Below are 21,246 nucleotides of genomic sequence, written 5' to 3'. Positions count from 1 at the left end.
TTTTACTACTCTCTGATATTTTAAGTTTGGGGGAACTCCAGTTTCCTACAAATAATCTTTCCCCAAAAGACACCACTCCTAAACTCAACCTCTGAATTAGAAACATGGTGTGGGTACATACATCCCTATTATTTCCAATCCAGGGTAATGGCGTGACCAGAAGGAAATGCCTCAGTTTAGTTTCAATTTTTGTCTCTGAAATGTTCAAATATCTGGGTTAAAGAAGTCATCATCAGCTTCTAACACAAGACCTAGAGGATTAGTAAAGGAGACACAGTGCAAAAAAAAAAAAAAAAATTAGGAGCGGAACAGAGGCCTGGAGATGAGGGGAAGGACGTCCTAGGCCCCCCAGCTGCAAGAGTCTCCTACGAGGAGTCTCCTACGAGGAGTCTCCTACGAGGAGTCTCCTACGAGGAGTCTCCTACGAGGAGTCTCCTACGAGGAGTCTCCTACGAGGGTCAGATGGGGAAGGAGAACCTCCCCGGCAAAACCTGAAGCACTTCCTCCTCAAGGGAAGCTTCTGGCACAGATTGTGATGGCCATCGACTGTGCCCAACTGTCCTAAGCACTAGACTCCCGGTGAGTCATGGCAATCCTTACTACTCACCCAAGATCTGCAAACCCTGGGCCACCTGTTTGAAGATCCCAGGAGCAGAGACCCTGTCGACCTTGTTCACCATGATGTCCCCATGCCTAGAAGGGGTCCCTGGCATGGGGTCGGGCCCTCAATAAACCCCTGGTGAATAAATTAACAAACACTAACGTCATCAGTACAGGTATACGATCAGTAATGCACATCTCTGGCCACAGTCACCAGTCTGAACTGATCTGATATTAAAATTAACCCGAATGTTCATGAGAACTTCTTTCTACACGGCTCTCCATGGCTGCCATCTAATTTACCATTCTCTGCAGTTTCAAGGGTGTAATAATAGAAAACAAGATCCTAATTAATCCTACCATGAAGTTGACCAGCATGGGCAAAACCTTCTCATTTAGATTTAAAACTACGCTCCTTACTCACCCACCAAGACAGACGTGCAGGACAAGCTAGGAAAATCTGACAACAAACGCCTCGGACTCTTGACTTAAGAAACCGTTTGCAGACTAAACACTTCCTTAAACTATAAACCAATTACCTGTATCACTTAAAACCAATCTGCTAAACAAAACCCCCAATCTTTAACAGTGACTGCGATAATACTTGAATAATAACAAAACTTACCAAAAAAGACACATTCTAATCTAATTACTGTTAATAACAACCATTCCAGTCGAGTGAAGTGCACACCCACACACAGCCTTCCTAGAGCCTCGCTCTCCAGGTGGAGCAACACAGAAGCCACGGCAGGCACACCAAGGCACTGCCGGCCCAGGAAGTTGTCTGTCTTCACAAAGAACTGGAGGAGGAAGGAGGGGGAGGATCTTAATCCGACCCCTAGAATCTAAATGCTTTTAGTTTGCAGAGAGGTTGAGCGTTCAGAACATACTAGGCTTCCCGAAAGGCGGTTTGCAAAATTGTTTGTCAGTGTTTAAAAAAACGTTCTTAAACCTTTAGTCAGGGAGACGATACACTTAACCTTCAGCTATACACCCCCAAGGCACCCGAGGCAAGAGGTTATCCAGCATAACCTCGTATTCCGCAAGAGTACTGGTGATTACTTTATACTGTGATTAGATACTTTAAAAAAAATGTACAACAACATAATCTTTGAAAAACAGTAGGAACCATATTGCTCAGAAGTGCCTAAAATAGAAGTCTAATGCTCTTTAGGCCATTTCTGTTTTTTGTTTGTTTGTTTGTTTTGTTTTAAAGCAGATGCTCCGTGGGGAGTAAAGCTCGGGAGATTCTGCCACTATCTACAGATTTTGAAATTAGCAAATATTACACATTATACAATGCTTAATGAAAAAAATGCAATAATTTGTGCTTGAGCACAGCAAATTAGAAGGAAACGCCACCTTGCTGACAATTGCTGTGACTTGGGAATAGTCCTTCATGTACAAACGTACTCACACTGTTAACCTTTACAGACAGCATGCCTCCACTTTAGCTAAACAGGTTATCTTACATTTTTTGATATGGAATATTTATTACCCTATGATGGAGCAAGAGGAATTCAAAGCCCTCAAAAACTGTCAAAGACACCCAATTCTGTTTATAACTAAGTAATATGCAGTATTCCTGCAATTCTACTCTTCCCCTCTGAGTCACTCAAGTGTCCAAATATATGATCATTAAAATATTTCACCCAAACAAACTGCTAGTCTCTGGCCTGTTTCATTTGTATCCTGTAAAGGGCGAAATTATCTCCAAGATCTGGCCAGGAAACTTAACAGTCTTTCTATAAATGTTCCTTCTGTACGTTACACATAGGAGTTTTTTCCTTAATCCGACAAGTGAGGAGAACTGTACATAGTTACGCCACAGCGACAATCCAAACCTGTAACTTTAAATCCTTCAACACTATTTCAAGGAAATCACCAAGGTCACACCCATGAGCTGAATGGTCAACCCAACTTTCCTAATATAGCTGTGAAAAGATGTTTAAAAGTTCAGTGAAAAGATTAAAATATTCAAAAGGTTATATTCAGCATCACAATCTAAAACTAGTCAAAAGCAAATGGTTTAAAAATAAAAAAGCCATTGGCCGGTTCAAAGGCAAGGCCTGGGAAGATCCTACGGCCATCTCATTTTCCTGAAACTGTAATAAGGGCTCAGTTCTAAATACAATTAGAGACCAGAGTACTATAAAAATATACAGTCATATTCGTACATTTGAGTGTCAGGATTAAAAACTCTGCCTGATTCATTCCAAATCAATTAAGGTCAGTTAAAGGATCTCAACGTGAACTTGAAGCCACATAACTAGTTTTAGTTTCGGTATTATCAATATTAACAGATCCTGTGGTCTGTAAACTGGCTTTGACAAATCCCATCCTGATCGGAAAAAGAGAACTATAAGGGAAATGAATAAAACAAGACTTTTAATGCAGCCATCAGATGAAGCCTTGCGATCTGGGAGATTCCATCCCTGCTACTTCACCAGTAGTACACCTTAACTACTTTTGGAAAGATGTTAGACAGAACTGCACCAAAAAGAGAGATTTCAATAAAAAAAAGCCAACCTATCTTTACCTATATTCTCTCGCTCCCCACAAAGGAAACGCTTGTGTATCTGCACACACAGATAACTGCATATATAGGTATAGAAGGAACTAGAACCATTACCCCACACACCTACACCACTTTTTCCACAAGGCCAAATGGTGAGTGTTCTTGATTATACCCAATTTAACCAACCAGATTAAATATAAACACGGGCACGGCCTTTTAAGGCAGGCGCTCTTTCTTTAGCCAACATTTAAAGATTCCCCTCCCTATCTCTGTTGAGTAAATACTAAGGTTGTAGGTCTGGCTCTTTTAAGTCACCTGTTTGCTTTCAAAATTCAGGGAAAAGCTCTCCTTTCAATTAATACGTATAGAATCACTGTTCCTTAGATTTGTATGCTGGACTGAAAAAAAAAAAAATTAGCCACCGATTTCAAAAAACCCAAAACACACGTCTTCTGGTGTAAATGAACTGTGTTGAAGTCACCCCGATGGACACAGGTAGGAGAAAAAACAAACAAACAAACAAACAAACAAGCAAGCAAGCAGTTCTCCTAATGGGATTCGAGAACAAAACAGATGTGGACTCTAGCTCCGGTCCACAGAACCATAGTTTAAATTCAAAACGTTTCCTGACACGCTGGCAACTGATGAACAACGATACACAAAACACAAACGAATCCATTAAAAAACTGGCATCTGACTCCGGGTAACAGAAGCTCTTCAGCCCGAATTGAAGGAATGCGGAGGTCAGAAACAACTTAGGTAAAGCTTCGGAACAAAAGCCCAGGAATTCAAACTAATTCTCTCATTTAACTTCCCCGGCTGTCTTTTCAGGTTTAGTAATTTTATTTCTCAACGTGATCATAAAATTACCAAACTGGCCCCTGATTTCCAGTAACTCAGTTATGTAGTTAGCCTGGGCAGGAAGTAATGGGATGTTAAGAACAGTCAGTCAACAAATGTTCAAATGTGTAGTCGTTTAATGAACATTCCAATGTTAAGCATAAAGGGGCGGTCTGTGGCGGCAGCTGGCTGCTGGGGGGGGGGGGGGGAGCCCCAGCATTTATTTGGAAGCTAGCTCTAAACAAGAGTTGAGCTTCCTCGTCCTGAACGGCAGATTTTAGAGAAGGACGGTGGTCGCACTTCCTCAAAGTCAGACTTCCAGCTGCCCTCGTGGTCTCCATTCAAAATCCTCTGCCCCACACACCACTACCAATTTGCCTCACTGTGTGATCGGTCGGAGAGGAATCGTCCAGATCGCCTCCCTTCCTAACAGCCAACACTTCAAGAACTTTCTGCTGCCCCCAAAAGCAGGCCGTTCGGTTAGGACGATCAAGCTTTCCCTCTCCCGAATTTCAGAAATTTCCTGCTGTCTTTGTGTAATTCATTCTTTCTTCCACGTGCATTTTAATCTGGTTAACACCCCTCCCCCTCCCAAATCTGGAGGTGAGGTGTACAAATCGAGACTCTTCCAGCCTCCTTTAGTTTACAGGCTGTAACTAAACCTTTCCCTACTTGGAGCATTTAATATGATTAGGATTTCTTTCATTTCAGCTCAGTAGCTATTCTGTAAACACCTTCCAGGTTTTTACTTGTAACACCTCAGTAACTCTTTGAAAACTATTAGGTGTATTCCAGATGTAGTCGTTTAAATTAAAATCTCCTTGCACTTACTTTATTCTAGTGGAATACTCATCAGCTTATACAACGGTCTCAGGTTTCTCGTTCCTACTGTACAATTCTAAACCTTGAAAATATATAGCCATTGTTCGGGACCTTGGCTTCAACTTCCCAATTCATTTACTAAACAAACTGCCAGGGGGTTACACTGAAATAGGAAATTAGCAATGAGCCATTTAAAATAAGTCATCCCCAGCAACCTCAAAAAAACTAACACACAGGCCATCCTGGCATGTGTGGGATGGGACCATGTGAACTGAAATGGTCTTTGAGCAAATGGGAACACAGCTTCACGTGAAACATAAAAAAAGGTCCAGATCATGCACAGTCCTAAAAGAGTCAGATCAAAGTATCTTTTTTTTTTTTTAATCAAGTAGTAGATAGTAGGCAGTCAAGAGTCATTAAAACTACTCAAAAGTTCTTATCAACCAATATCATTTTTGTGACAACAGGGAGAAAAGAATGTAATTTTATAAAGTGGGAAAACACATCTTTGGGGACCCCTGAGGCTCTAATCAAGCGTCTCAGAATTAAGAGTGCTCCAGGGTTGGGAAAAGGCAACCCTGCTGTGGCAAAAACATGCCATTTCATCATAAATGTTGTTAAAAGAGAGTAAAGTGATTATCTGAAATGAGGAGAGAGGGACTCTGTCGTTGCCAGGCCATTATATTCCTTAATGATTTCATCAGTTTGTAAGCGACTGGATGATGAAGTCTTATTTTCTGATTTCCTCTTTAAAGGTCCACTGGAAGGGAGACGGGCGGCTACTCCTCCCAGAAGTTCCACTGCCAAAAAATGGAGGCTTACAAAGAGAATGCAAATCAACCTCCACCTTAAGAGTAAAGGCAAACCCTAGCACTCCTCTGTCCTCTTCCCCTCTACTACCTGAGGGGGGGGGGGGGGGGATATCAAGCTGTTATCTAAATAGATTCTTCAGGGTGAAGGGGGAAAATATTTTCTACAAACTTTATCAACGTGGTGTATTAGTTCCTTTTTTTGATTAGGAAGTGAAAGGGAAGGATAGGAACCCCAGACCACTGCTAAACTTCGATCTTAACAAGTTATTAAAAAACAGCAAAGGTCACACTGCCAAGCGTTGGAAGGCGCCGTGAAGATAAAAGGTTGGAACCAAGTTGGACACTAAGGAAAAGTGTGTCCTTCGCCTGGAGAAGTCATAATCCTCCCCCACTTCCTCCCCCAGCACGCAAACCAATGTGGAGCCCCCGAGGAGGAGGCTTCCTCTTCTTCACGCTAAATAATTAACATTCCAAGCAATCAGATTATTAACCCTATTCGAACAAACAAGCCAAATAAATGGTGTGCCTTGTGGCTACTGACAAGAGGATTTTTAAGTAAGTCACACTGCCTCTTGAATTTAAGACCTTCTAGAACTGATTAAAAATGGAAGCAATTTGGGGCGGTGGGAGGGGTTTTTCACTAGAACACCAGGATCAAACGCACACACACTACTACGAGTCTTTGGGATACTGAACAAAACAGTATCTAAAATAAACAGGACTTCTCAGAAAAAGTCATCTACCATTAAAGGACACACCTTAAAAGTTCTTAGACACATTAACTGAGCAAGCACAAACCAGTGGTTTGACTGCTATATTTTTCAGACAAAAAGCAATTAGGTTATTACTCCGCACTTGCCCCTCCAGACACGACAGGCCTCTTTAGAAACGCTAGATTATTCACTCAAAGTGTTATAAAATTTAGTATTTTAAGTCTTAGCTGATATCCACCAGGGCATCCATCCATGGGGGGGCGGGGGAGGGGAGGGGGGGCGTACAGTAACAGAACATTTCTAAATGTACTTCTTAACATATACAAAAGAGAAGGTGCAAGGCCTCCCAAGACCCCTACCTAGTCGCCAGGCCTGGCCGGCAGCTGTTGCTACCCTGCCTTTTCTTTTGTTGGGCTTAATCTCATGTCAACTCATTCAACCAACTCAAAAGCGATGAAGACATAATTGAATCAACCTGAACTAAATCAGACCTAGGCTTCTTAAAACATACAGCTTAATGGTTCCAAATGATCTAGAAAGCGAGGAAACCAGCTAGTATGTAGCACGTAGTAGTCAATACCACAGGACCCCAAACTGGCCCAAGAACCACTGCAACAACAGCCCTGCATTTAATACACGTTTAGGAATGCTCAAGCCAGCGCTTCAAGCCCTATAGGCTGATTCAGAAAGATAAACTGAGGCTCAAGGAATTTCAAAGAGGAACACAGCAAAGCCTTAAACTCCAAAGCGACTATTCTTTTCTTGGGGAAACAAAAAAAGAGAAAAAATAAAGTTTCTGCTACTCCCTGTGTAAGCAGGCCACTGGGGTCCCAGAAGTGGCCACTGGTGGCTCTTTCCTGTTCCTGTAACTAAACCTTTAGGAAAAGTCCCCGCCTGCCCACCCCACCCCACCCCCATCCCACCCGCCCAAGAATGCTACTTCCCGTCCTCGGTGGCCCTTCCCTGAATCCCAAAATGCGGGTTCCAACCCGGGACCTGGACGTCTGTCCCGATCCCCGGGGCGCAGGTACCGGCCTGCAGGTCTGGCCCCCATCCGGGCAGGACCGCTCAGGCCGCCCCAAATCCGGCCTCCAGGGGCCCCCAGCAGCGCCCTCGTCTCCCCTCCCCATCCCGTGCAGCTCGCATTTTGGGGCCAAAGCTAGAGAGAAGAGGGCTCTACATCTGAAACTGCGCGGTTTCGCCACTCAGCGCCTCCTGGCAGAAACTTCCCTTTTAAAAAAAAAAGAAAGAAAGAAAGAAACACTTATAGGCGAACATTTCAATCCTTCCTGCCCTTTAGAGTTACTAGTTCTGCTTCCAGCTGGCTTTGGGACTCCAAGTAGAATTAAGTTATAAAGATATTCTTTAAGCGTTTAATGGCTATTTAAAAAGTTTCAAAAAATCTTTAAAATTAAAGAGAAAAAAAAAAACAACAACAACACCACCTTATCACACACATCCAGGAATCGCAGCCCGTGCACCGCCTACTCAGGGATGGGCAGGAGACCGGGAATCCCGGGGACGGATTTGGGGGCGCCCGGGGGCTCGTTGGGGTGTGCGTCGGGGTCTGCGGCGACGCCAAGCCCCTCCCTCGGCCCCTGTAGACGCGCCCTCCGCCCGGCCCGTGTGGACGGTCCCGGCCATTGTTTGCGGGGGACGCCTGTTAGGACGCATTGTTTTGGCTGTTCCCAAGTTGCCCCGGCCCCCCCTCGGGGCCATCGCGGGGGGCTCTGCGCCGGCCCCCTCACCTCCGCCCGCCCCCCACGGCCAAGCCGGCAAACCCGGAGAGCCGCCCGGCGGAGCCACCCAACTTTTCCGGAACAGCCCCCCACCCACCCACGCACGCACGCAGCCCCCGGCTCTCTCCGGCCGGCCCCCCGGCCCGGGCCGGAGAAGGGGGGGCTCCCCCGCCCCCAAGCCCTCCCGTCAGTCCCCGAGAGTGAGTGTGATGGTAAAACACTGTACACACCGGGGGCTCGCCCGGCACCTCCTCACTGCCGGGATCGCTCCGTAGCCGGGTGGGGAGGGGGCGCCCTAGAGGAGCGGAACAGAGAGCCGGAGCGGGGGCCGGGCCGGGCGGGGCGGGGGTCATCCGGGGAGGGGGGCGAGCTAACGAGCACGGGAGACTCGAGGGCGCCTCGGGGGGACTCCGGAGGGGGCGCGCGGCGCCCCTGGGCCCGGCGCGGGCGGGGGGCGCACCCCCTTTACCTGCGGCTCCGGCTCCTCGGCCATTTCCTCGCTCGGCGGCGGCCGGGACTGAACTGACACCACACGAGCGAGCCGAGGTTTGAATGAGGAGGGAGCAGGCGAGGAGGGGAGGGGGCGGGGAAGGCAGGAGGGAGGGGAGGCGACGGGGAGTTTCTCTCGGCCTTTTGTGCGGACACCTCCCGGCTTCCGCGCCCGCACCGGCCCCCCAAAAGAGACGGGGGGCCACTGGACGCGGGGCGAAACCATCTCCCCGGGCGCCTCGAGAAACCGCGCCTGGAAGACCCACCCCCCCCAACAAGGGAGAGCCCCCCCGCCCCCACCCCTCCCCCGCCCGGGGGATTTGGGGGCCGGGCTCACCTCGGGCGCGGGGCTAAGGTGAGCGGGGCGGGGGTGCGCACGGGGGGCAAAGGCGCGGGCGCCCCCTACTCGTCCGCGCGGGGACAGTGCAGGCGCGGGGGGTCCCTAGAGCCGCCGGGGCGCGGCGCGTCCGGCGCTGGGGGACTGTTGGGTCAGAAAGTGCTCTGGGAGCAGCTGTTGCGCCCTCCCTCGGCCCGGCCGCTCGGAGATGCCCCGCCTCCTGCCTTCACCGGCCGCGGCGGCCCCGCCCCTGAGCCCCGCCCCCGAGCCACGTGGTCCGCGCAGGCGCGCCCCTGCCCCGCCCACCGCCGCGGACTCCGCCTCCGGGACGCGAGCGAGCCGACGAGCGCGCGCACTCCCGTTCTCGCCTGAGATTCCCGCGCACGCGCGCGCCTTTCACCACCCCCACACACAGTTCCCCCCGCCCCCCCCCCCGCCCCTCCACACACACCGCCTCCCGCCATCCGGCTAAACGTGGCCCGCGCGCGCTCCGGCGGTTCCAGTGACAGGTACGCGGGGAGGGCACCCCCCCCCCCCCCCCGGCGGGCAGCGCGCAGGCGCAGATCCAGGCCTCAGCCTCGCCGCCTCCCCCTCCCTCGCAAGGTGTGCCCAGGCGAGGGAGGGGCGGGTAGCAGCACTCCGGGTCATCCCGAATTACCAGCAGAAGCCTCTGCGCCCATTTGAGCAGGTCGGAAAGTGAAGTGCACAAGCATATCTTCAGATTTTCGTCAAGTGTGAGCAAGGTCGCGGAGGTGACATGATTAAAATGGTTTAATGGGTATCTTCATAAAGCTATCCTGTAATTGTTGTTTTTCCAAAAGGGCTCGACTTGCGCCGCTATTATAACTTGAGATTTCTAAACTTGGCCTGGGTTCCAAGAATCCACTTGGCTTTGATAGAAACCCACGTGGAGGAAACCGAGTTTAAACTGCGGGGGGGGGGGGGAGGGGGGGACAAAACTAGCCTTGCCCCCTCCTTCCCAGAAACAACGTATTTAGAGCGTTTCCTACCCTTCCCTACTCACAAAAGGAGAAAAAAGGTTACGATTCCGAAGGCCTGTCTGTGTTCCCTCATTTTAGGTTCGCCCCAGGAGGAACCACAGAAGCAACAATCACAACCACTAAGTTTTCTGCCCCAAAATGCAAACGAATTCAAATGTAAACAGAGCTAGGCAACTCACCGAAAACAAAACAGCAAAGTATTTTTTTTTAATGGGATATGGGTGTATCCAAAATGGAAAAACTTAAAACCTATCAAGAAAGGCACTTAAAGGATATATTTAATAAATGGGGGGGGGGGGGGGCTATATAAATGCTCTGCTGGTGAGCAATGGAGTTCTTAATAGAAAATGGAATTTTGAAAGACAGCTTCTTAGCAGAGGGGAAGAATTTGCCAAGTGTGATGTTTTGCTGTCATTTTATATATAACTACTAACCCCACATATGGTCTGGTTAGTCTTTTTTAAAAAGGAAGTGAACCAATTACTTACTCACAATTAGCAGTGCCAGAAGTAAATTCTTCGGCCAGACCTCCTTTTTTTTTTTTTTTTTTTTCCACCCAAGTACACTGATGTTGATCATTTCTAGTACTAAGGTTCCTTTTCTCGGAGAGGACAAATACCTTCTTTTCAAATAGTTTTTAAACCCTTATAAGTAGTCACATCCTAAAACGCAATCCAAGGGCACTCTTCATAAACAAGAAACTTCGTTTAACTTCTCCAAACAGCGGGCTTGGAGCATTGCTACAAAAACAAACTATGAGCAAGTGGAACCAGGTTGAGTCTCCACATTAAGTGTAGCCTTACTCTACATGTTAATGGATAACCTTTGAACTCTGAAACCTTGAATGCTGTAAACACAATAGCACTGATAGTTAAAATTCTAGTGTCAAAACTGAGCAAAAAGAGAAGTCCAAACTTTTCAGAAGGGATAGGGAAACAATCAAATGTTTTGACAAATAATGGTTCTACTAAGAACAATGAGGCTTCTGGCTCTCAGACCTTGTTGCTCCTGAATCATTTTCTGAGCAAAAAAAAAAAAAAAAACGGTTGTGCTTTTTCTCTGTGCCCTTACAAAGCTACCACTTTGTTAGCATAATAGCATCCTATGGTTTGTTAGTTACTGTTTCTCTCCTCCTCCCCCCACCCCACCCCCCAAAACCTTGTATATGTTGTAGCTTTTAAAATTAAAAGAGAATTGTCTTCACTGATCTATCGGCTCAGAGTTTTGTATGCCATCCTTATGTTTGAGCAAAGAATTACAAAGAACCCTGTTCCTGGAGATGTGCCAATAAAACTGGGAAATCGTTGCAAAAATTCTGCCAGTGACTGAGGGCTGGGTTGCAAACACGTACTGTGTTTTTCAATGGACATGGAACGATCTGCATTTGCTGTAAGGGCATCTGTGAGACACAGTCTCCCCCTTTCAAACAGGAAGACTCGCGCTTAAGATTTACTTGGAAAGCATGCATAGTCAAAACAATTAAAAGTGGAAACTCCAAAAGTAAAGGAGAACACTAGGAGCATTTGGTTTTGTAGTAAAAGCGGAAGAACTCATTATTATCCTATGAAATGAAAATGGAAAACCAAGCGTTGGTCTGCATAAACTTAGCTCCACCCACGAGTAATCCTGTTTTGCCATCACTCCTAGCTAGACTATCTCTAAAGGAGTCAGGTGCTGCGGAGAGGCAAGCAACACAAACAAAGAATAGGACCAGAAATGTCCCTTCCCATAGAAGCTGATGCTCTGCACATGTTACTTGGAGAAAGGTCGAAAAAGCCCCACTTCACCTCTCCTTAACGCGACAAACATCAGCTACACCTCGTTTTTCACAATTATCCAAACAGCCCGGCCCTCCTCAAGATATATTTCCCAGTGTACGCTTAGAAAATTGCACCATTATCTCTGATTTAATCCTCGTGATAGGAGACCTCTTCATTTCCCTAACTTCTGGTTTTCTCTCCAGATGCTGCCTGCGACACAGCCTTCTCAGATCTAATAACAAAACCAAAAACCCTTCTAATTTGCTACATTTAACATTTATTGGAATCATCCTGGGAGACTTCGCCTTCATTAGAAGAACAATGCAATACGATCTTCCCATTTCACAAGTATTTATTTTACTGTGGAACTATTACAGAAAAACAGTTTTGGAAACTGTACGTAAATCCTTGGAGCTGAAATGGAGCCAACATAGACACTCGACTTAAAAGAATGCAGTGTTCAGAGCAGGAAAACCTGAAAAACTGCAGTGAGGAGTCAGCAGGAAAAGAAAATGAAAAAGTTAAGGCGAACCTTGCCAGCTCCTGCTAACTACAAAGGACATTTGAGAAGGAAACCAGGGCAGCCCTTTTAACACGACTGAATGCACTAAATTAAGGACGGATCACCCAACAACTCCAGGGAAAGCCACACAACTCTCCTTCCAGTAAGTTTCTTGATCCCACTCAAGTCCTCTCGAAATTTTAAGCCCTCTATAAAACATCGCAATAATAGATGATAAAAATAAATCGCAGAAATCACCTTTCAGAAGTGGAGGCAGCGTCTGGAGCCTGGAGACTTCTCTCGGAGTTTGCCAGCCCACCTGGCTCTGAACAATACTGCAAGAGATGAGATTACTGGTTTTTCCAAGCAAACCGAAAAGGGAGGGGCCAAGTAGAAGGCTCAATTCAAATTGAGGTTTTGATGCAATCATGACTTGATTAAATTAATCGACCTTGATGATGTGCAAAGAGCACAGTTGATTTTTAACTGTATCTGTCCCATTCCCCCTCCACTCTTCGGGCTCGACTTTTGTTTTCTGCCAATATCCTGGATGCTTTTCAAGGCTGACTTCACTCACAATGTAAATGTATAAACTTTCTTTAAAAAATGACATGGGTCGGGGCACCTGGGTGGCTCAGTAGGTTAAGTGCCCACCTTGAGCTCAGGTCATGATCTCATGGGTTCGCGACTTCGAGCCCCACATCGGGCTCTCAGCAGCGAGCCCGCTATGGATCCTCTGACCCCCTCTCTTTCTGCCCCTCCCCCACTTGTGCTTTCTCTCTCTCTCTCTCTCAAAAGTAAACCTAAAAATAAATAAACATAAAATATACACATATATATTAATTACATGTGTCACATGGCTTTCAGAGCACCCCTTGAAACCTTTCTGCACTCACCGGATATTCCAGATGGGAGCTCTGGCACAAGGGGAGGGGTTGGAGGAGGAAGGTGACTAACAAAGTTTATTGAAATTTGATGCCCATTCTCATCTCCATACGTGGATCCGCCCACTTACTCAAGCCAAAACCCAGAAGTCCAACTCTATTCCATCTCCATCACCCTACATGCACCTTTAGTCCACTAATTTCTATGTGAATATGGCTCAGCGTTGTCCATCTACCTCCGTCTCTAACACAGCACCATCACCTCTCACCCTCTCCTCCAAATACATGGAGCACACAAGGCATCTGCCAGCTTCTTCCTTTCTAAGCTTGCCTCAATACAAGCTCCACCCTAAGTCCAGGAGATCTTTTACAGGGTAAATCAGATCCTGCCACCGCCCTGCTTAATGGCTTCCTATGGCCTGGGGAGGGGAAAGGGGGGTTAAAGAACAAACTCCAAGAGCTGGCCTCCCCAACTCTGTACATCTGGCCCCTGCCTAACCTGCAGCTTCAAGTTTTGGGAAGCCCTTGCCTGGGATTCTAAGCTTCAGCCCTGGGGCCTTCCCTCTGACCCGGAGCCTTCAGACCTGTGGCTCCCTTTGCCTGGCGCCCCCTACCCTTTCTTTCAAGATGGTGGCTTCTGTGCCTGGGAGTGGGGAGGGGGTGGCTTCCCTCCGACAAGGTTTCGGGACCTCTTCTCCCCACGGGTCCTGTCTCAACTATTCCATCACACCTTCTGAGAGCCGCATTAGCCTTAGAATATGATTTAGTCTCTCTGGGCTGCAGTTTTCTTCTCCACCAAATGTGGTGATGATGAAGAGGTGGAAGAGCAGGAGGAAGGCCTTAAAAGTTCTCATCACAAGGAAAAGAACTGTAACCATATGGAGTGATGGATGTTAACTAATCATTTTGCAACGTATGCCTACATCAGATCATTATGTTGTACGCCTTAGGCTTATACAAGGTTATATGTCAATCATATCTCAATAAAACTGGAAAGGAAGGTATTATGTAAATGCCTATTTTTCTAGAAGACTCTGGAGAATCAAATGAGACACACTACAGAGCTGTGAACCCAGAGTTTTGCAGGGGCGAGTGGGGAGGCCCGGCACTGTTCTAGGCACAGGAGACAGAGCTTGCGGGAAGCAAAACAAAGCGTTTGTCCCTTTTTATTTATTTATTTTTTTAATGCTTATTTATTTTTTAGACAGAGAAAGAGACCGAGCACACGTGGGGGGAGGGGCAGAGAGAGAGGGAGGCACAGAATCCGAAGCAGGCTCCAGGCTCCGAGCTGTCAGCGCAGAGCCTGACTCGGGGCTGGAACTCACGAACCGGGAGGTCGTGACCGGAGTGAGCCAAAGTCAGAGGCTTAACCGACTGAGCCACCCAGGCTCCCCAGCGTTTGCCCCTTTTTAGAGGGAGACAAACACATAGACAACAGATAGTATGTCTGCCTCATATATTGATAGAGCTGACCCCTTCCTCACCCTTGAAACACTTTTTCCCTTGCTTTGGAACCCCACATTCTATCGATTTCCACCACCGCCCCCTCTGGTCCTCACTGGAGGCTCCTTCTCAGAACCCTTTGCTGGTTCCTTTGCCTCTCCCTGACCTCCAGCCTTGGAAGCACCCAAGGCCCATTGCTGGTGCCCTGTGGTCTCTTTTCCTGTTCATTCCCTAGACGATTCCATCCACAGCCCAATGGCCCAAAAGACCATCTAGATGTTGAGGGCTCCCAAACATATATTTGTTATTTATTTTGAGAGAATGAGATGGGGAGGGGCAGAGAGAGAGGAAGGGAGAACCCCAAGCAGGCTCTGCACGGTCAGCTCTCTCGGAGCCCGATGCGGGGCTTGGACCCGTGAACCGCCAGCTCGGGACCGGAGCCCAAACCAAGAGTCAGACGCTTAACCAACTCAGCCCCCCAGGTGCCCTTCCCCTCAACTCTGAAAACGTATTTCCAACTACCACTCCATCTCTGCGTAGATGTCTGCCCACAGCAGTGATCAGTAGATGCGCTCACAACAAACGCATACCGAAAGGAATAGTAAAACACGCAGCTTAGCTGCAGAGAGGTCCGGTGGGGAGGGAATTGAGATTTGGGTCTTCAGGCCAGTCCCTGGGATCTTGGCTCTCTTTCTTCATCTGCAAATGGGGATTCTAACCCCTTCCCTGCCTGCCTCATTGGATGGCTGGCTTGTCGGGGTCAAACCACAGGGGAGCTGGATGTCTGACAACACAGGGCAGGGCGGCTTTTATGACGACTCTGCTCGTCAACACTGAGTATCCCTCCACAAAGGGCTCTACTTTTTCGTGGGACTATTTTTTTTTTAATGTTTATTTCTGAGACAGAGCATGAGCAGGAGAGGGGCAGAGAGAGAGGGAGGGAGACCCAGAATCTGAAACAGGCTCCAGGCTCCGAGCTGTCAGCACAGAGCCTGACGCGGGGCTCGAACCCACAAACCGTGAGATCATGACCTGAGCCGAAGTCGGTTGCTCAACCGACTGAGCCACCCAGGCGCCCCACGTGGGACTGTCTTTGAGTATACCTGGGACTCTGGCCTCAGCGTCCCTGGCAGCACTTACAGGAGTCCTGAAACCCAAGCTTCCACCCCTTGCTGAGAAGAGCATACGGGCTCCTTGTCCTGTTTTCTCCTCTTCCTTCCATCTCTCCCTCCTGGGTGAGTTAAGGGTCTAGTGGGCTATCTGTGTAGGTGGTTAGAGATTTCATTTTCTTTTGTTTTGTTTTTGCGGTTTTTGTTTTGTTTTGTTTTTTGTTTTTTGGTCTGAATCAGACTGTTAATGCCACTAAGGGCAGGGACTTGTCCAGACTCCCACCCAGCAATGCCTCCTGCATTTATTTCTCTGCCTTGGGATGGATGGACAGTGCGGACCAGAGCACCGAAGTTTCAAAGAGATCCTCTGCCAACAGCACAGCCGGCAGGCCGGGAGGCTAGCTGATAAGCGCTAACATTTATTGAATTCTTAATGTGTGCTTTTTCACTTTGTAACTCATTTAACCCCTCTAATGACCCTGTGAGGTAGGGTTTATATTTTTCCATTTATTAGACAAAGAACCCAGGCAGAGAGGGATTAAGCAGCTCTCCCAAGGCCCAGAGGCAATAAAACGGCAGCCTCCTTTCCTGTGTAGACACTGGCCAAGTCTTACCCCCACACCCTGCTGGTGCTTCCCCAGGACCTTGAACCAAGCCCAGCACATAGCAGATGCTCATTAAATACTGGACGGAAAAATAAGTAAATAAATAACTGCGTGCCAGGCACTTTACATCTACTATCATCACATCCTCCTAGTAACACAACGGCTACTTTTAGCCTTGCTTTAAATGCAGAGAGGTCAGATATGCATTCAACCCACAGAATGTGGCCAGCATTGTTTGCCACGGGCCTGGGACGCAACTACAAGGGAAGGGAGCTCTACGTGGACCGAGCTACCATTCCGGCAGAAGCGCAGACCATCACTTCTCTGTCACATCGATCTTTTCAGAAGTCACACTGATCTTTTCAGAAGTCAAATCTGATTACATGAGGGTCCTGCCTAAAACTCCCCATGTCTCTTAGAATAAAAACAAAATCCCTGATAATGCGGCAGGCGGGATTGGTGGGGGACTTTATCCCACCAACACTGGGATGTGACTGGAAAGAAACGCAAGAAAAACCGACCCACTGAACTTCAAGTTAAGTGTTTCTTCCTTGATTCTCTCCTGAAAGGTGGCATCCTGGTGCAACAAAGAAGACGTGGCAAATTGGGGGACACCGCTGTCCGTTTACTTTCTCTCCCGTGTGGAGGGCACGCTCAGAGAATCAGAGCTGTCACCGATAAGCATACTGGCCACTGGACTAGCCGAATCTTCACCCCTTGAAGTTATCACTGCCTTTGCTTTAACAAGAGGAAACTGAGACTCAAGATGAGTAAGTAGCCCGTCTGAGGCCACCCAGCTGACAGTTGGTTCCCCAGCCTTCCAGATGACAGTGAGGCCAGTGGGCCATTTGAACCCTATGTCAAACCCCAGCTCTGTCACCAGCCGAAATCTCCTCTCTTCTAAAAATCTACACCGATGCACATTTCTCGACATCCTATTTCCTGAATGTTCACCAGTCAGCCATGAGTGAGTGTCTCTGGGGCAGGGTTAAAACATCCTCACCCAGCATTCCTCCCCACCCCCAATCCTGGAACAACAATATTTCACTTGGTTGCCCCGGGGCTAGCCCCTCCCACCTCAGTCCCTCCCTGGCATTCTTGATGTACCTGCTTACTCTTCCTCCAAGTCCTCCAAAGTCCCCAGTAGACTCCAGATCTCCTTTGAAGGTAGGGAAGAAAGGTCATGCAAATTCACGTCCCAAAGGCAATTAGCAGAGTGCTCTTTTGCACACAGCTGGGAGGCAATAAACGTCTGTGAAATGAAAAATGTCCTAGGGACGCCTGGATGGCTCAGTAGGTTGAGGTTGAGTGTCTGACTCTTGATTTTGGCTCAGGTCGTGATCCCTGGGTTGTGGGATCGAGCCCCACATCAGGCTCTAAGCTCAGCAAGGAGCCTGGTTAAGATTCTGTCTCTCTCCCTCTGCCCCTCTTCCCCACTTGAACTGTGTCTCTCTCTCTCTAAAGTAATGGAAGGAAGGAAGGAAGGAAGGAAGGAAGGAAGGAAGGAAGGAAAAGAAAAAATGTCCAAGAAAGAAAGAAAGGAGAGAAAAAAGAAAATGTCCTAGAAAGAAAGAAAGAAAGAAAGAAAGAAAGAAAGAAAAGAAAAGAAAAGAAAACAAGAGAAAATGTCCTAGAATGGATGTCAACTTTCCATGCCTTCCTTCACATGGCCCCTCACAGCTAATCAGTTACTCAGTTTTATAGATCCTATCATCCAAGTAGCTCTCAAGTGCACCCTCTCCTTTCATATTCCTACCATCCTGTCTTTTCCTTCTGATCTGCATAATAATTTCATAACCGGGTCTCGAGTACCTGTCTTCTTCTCAGCCTAGTAAATTTTTCCTCAATACCACAAATAACCATCCTTCTGCTGCCCTGTACAAAATTCTCCAATTTACCCAAATAAGTCCTAGTTCCCTCTCTTAGGATGCAAAACTACACCATGGCCCCAGCCAACCTTTCAGCCAGATTCATTCCATAAATATTTATTGACCACTCCTTTGTCCCGGGCACTGGCTAGGTAGTAATTAAAGAGTGAGGTACAAAACAAATTGGATTGCTGTCCTCATGGAGTTTATATTTTCATAGGAGAAACAGACATTAAACAAATTAAAACAAACAAAAAAAAATATATTAGCATATAATTATAGTAACTACCCTGAAGAGATAATCACTCAGGGGCTGGAAGAAGCCTACATAAGGATATTCATTGCAGCCTTGTTTATAATCGTGACAAGTAAGAAACAACCTACAAGTTCATCAAGAGAAAAATGACCACATAAACTATGATATATCCAAATTTAAGAATATAGACAGCAGTTAGAAAGAATGAAATAGTGCTACATATGCCCATGTGCTAAATCACCAAGACATGATGGAGTAAATAAATAAACGAAGCCACAAAAGGTATGCCATTCTTTTGTTTAAACACACACAATAGTATATTCTCTAAAGGAAATGCAAATATATATATATATATATATATATAACATATATGTATGTGTACGTTTGTATATTATATATAATATATACACGTGTTTATACTACACAGGGATCAGAAATATATAGGCTGATCATTTCACGTTACATACAAATATCGAATCATTATATTGTACAACTCAAGCTAAGAGGTTATATGCCAATCATGTCTCAATATAAGAAAGAAATGTATATGCAAATGCATGAATAAAAGCTGGTTAATTCTCAAATACGGGCAACGGTCCAGGACCCTTTACTGGCAGCTAAATATTTTAATCTTTTAACACGCAAAACACACTCATATTTGACCCAGATAAGTAAAAATTAGCTGCCTATTAACATACAATTCCAAACTACAGTAAATACTCTGAGAAATTAAAAATGGAGAATAAAATACTTAGTATTTTCATACACTGCTTTTTTTTTCCCACATACTGCTTTTTAATGAACTATTCTCTACTTACCCTTCTCCTTGCTCTGTGCCCACTACCTGTCCCACCTTCGTTTTGAATCTCCCCAAACCCACTTGCCACATATGTCCAAAACTCAGTCTGTAGTCATCCTACCCATCCCCCATGCTCCTCTCCACATGCCGCCATGCTCTTCGTTCGGTCACTCTCTTTGTTCGGTGCCTCCTTTATGACATTTGCTGGGTTATGCCCAGCCCCAGATGTTGTCTGAATGGACTACAGGCTCCTCAACGGGAAGGCCAGTTTCCTCCAAATCACAGCACCCAGGAAAGTATCCCAATATTCAGCTGTTCAATGGAAGTAAATATGCTCCCTGGTTCTTCCATTCACTCATTCATTTACTGTCTCACTCAACAAATAGTAAGACCAACTGGGCACCAGGCACTGTTTTAGGTGATGGGAACACAGCAGGAAAGCAAACCCGCCAAAATGCCGATCCTCACGGAGTTAGCACTTAATGTTGTAGTGAATTAAATGATCGGCGCTATGGGGCACCTGGCTGGCTCAGTCAGTGGAGCACGGGACTCTTGATTTTGGGGTTGTGCTTTCAAGCCCCACACTGGGTATAGAGATTACTTAAAAATAAAATCTCAGGGCTCCTGGGTGGCTCAGTCGGTTAAGCATCTGACTCTTGATTTCAGCTCAGGTCATGATCTCATGATCTGTGGGATCGAGCCCCACATCGGGCTTTGCACCAACGGTAGTACAGAGCCTGCTTGGGGTTCTCTCTCTCTCTCTCTCTCTCTCTCTCTACTTCTCTCTGCACCCGCCTCCCTCAAAATAAATACATAAACTTTAAAAATTTTTTAGTAAAATCTTTAGAAAAGAATTAAAGAATTAAAGGATTCATGTTATGGAGACAGGGGCGGGGAAAGGGGCCAGAGAGTCGAGGGAGCCGGTGAGGGTAATGTTCAACAGGCTAGTCCCGGAAGACTTCTCAGGTGGAGACATTTGAGTAAAGATCGGAAGGGGTGACAGTGGGAGCCACGCAGAGGCTCTCTCTGGGGAGAGAGCACTCCCAGCCGAGGGATCAGCATGCAAAGACCCTGAAGCGTTGTGCCCCGTGGTTCAAGGAACAGCAAGGAAGCCGGCGTGATGTTGTGGCTGGCATGGAGCACTGAGAGGACACAAGTCATAAAATGAGGGTGGACGAGATCCACACCATTTGGGGCATTGTGAGGACAGGACGTTACTCTGGATGAACCTGAGGGCCGGTGAATGGTATGAACAGAGGAAGAATGATCTGGCGGAGGTATTAAGAGTGTTATTAAACAAACTGATAAACCAAGAGTCCTCCTTTGCTGCAATCACTCAGATATTTAAGCGTGTCCATATTTTCAGTACAACAGCACAACAACAACGACGATAATAGTAACAGTAAGAAGAGGTAAGACAAAGCGTAACAAAAAGGGAAAAATAAAACAATTTATTGAGCCCCTGCTATGTGCCAGAGTCTTAACTCCACACCTGATCTACCCGATCATAGTGTTTTCTCGTTCTCCTGATAACCTGTAGACTTAAATTCATCTGGCAGATGAGGAGACCGTAGCCATTCGAGGTTAACTCACTTTCTGCCTTACTAACTTCTTTAACTTGCTTGAGATTCTACAACAAGAATGAAGTAGAATTCTAGCCCGAACAAATTCCAAAGCCCATGCTGACTCATGCCATTCTGTTCTGTACTAAGCGGTTGACTTTGGCCTCAGGAGACTAGAGAATAATAATAGTGACCATCGATTAAGTACTTCTTATGGGCCAAGTACATTATTTGCACCATTTCTGGATACCCAGGCAGAATCGGTACCCTCGTCACCCAGATTAGAAGCCACACCTCCGAGTGGTGAGACAGGTAGTGAGTTCTAGGGCTGAGCTCTTGAAATGGGTTTCCAGGTTCAAACCAAGACCCCGGGCTACCCAACTATTGCCTTTGCCGTCTCACCGGAGCTCCCTCCCCACCTCCACCCCTGGCCTTTTACAGACGGAGGTAAGAGTTATCACTGACAGATGTATTTGGAGGAATAAATAAGTCCTCACTACTAAAATGCCTTGGGGGGAATTTGGCACATAGCGAGCGTTCAATTAGGACAGGCTAGTGTCACAAAGACCACTGCCCACGGCCACACA

The 21,246-nt window shown here is 46.9% G+C and overlaps 1 protein-coding gene and 1 long non-coding RNA gene across 13 annotated transcripts in view; one reads left to right on the top strand and one right to left on the bottom strand.

Moving 5' to 3' along the window:
* ZNF217 (zinc finger protein 217) overlaps positions 1-21,246 on the bottom strand; it is a 44,550-nt gene that overhangs the window by 20,874 nt on the left and 2,430 nt on the right. For 3 of the 9 annotated variants that reach the window (XM_042930631.1, XM_042930638.1, XM_042930629.1), the window contains exon 3: positions 12,392-12,468. The exons of 2 other annotated variants lie outside the window; for them this stretch is intronic. The gene's annotated coding sequence lies outside the window, so the exon portion shown is untranslated. Of the gene's footprint in view, positions 1-7,750; positions 8,096-8,274; positions 8,362-8,513; positions 8,780-8,870; positions 9,089-12,391; positions 12,469-21,246 lie in introns of those variants that run through there. 4 more of the 9 variants (XM_042930635.1, XM_042930630.1, XM_042930636.1 and 1 more) reach the window with 4 other exon arrangements.
* Positions 8,484-21,246, top strand: part of LOC122215392 — a 29,494-nt gene continuing 16,731 nt past the window's right edge. For 3 of the 4 annotated variants that reach the window (XR_006200347.1, XR_006200345.1, XR_006200344.1), the window contains exons 1-2: positions 8,484-8,590; positions 16,744-16,944. This is a non-coding gene — a long non-coding RNA (uncharacterized LOC122215392). Of the gene's footprint in view, positions 8,591-9,461; positions 12,297-16,743; positions 16,945-21,246 lie in introns of those variants that run through there. The other variant, XR_006200346.1, reaches the window with a different exon arrangement.

Source organism: Panthera leo, chromosome A3 (genome assembly GCF_018350215.1).
Source record: "Panthera leo isolate Ple1 chromosome A3, P.leo_Ple1_pat1.1, whole genome shotgun sequence".
Classification (NCBI taxonomy): domain Eukaryota; kingdom Metazoa; phylum Chordata; class Mammalia; order Carnivora; family Felidae; genus Panthera; species Panthera leo.
The sequence above is the reverse complement of the archived record's forward strand: the minus strand, read 5'-3'. Positions and strand labels throughout refer to the sequence as shown.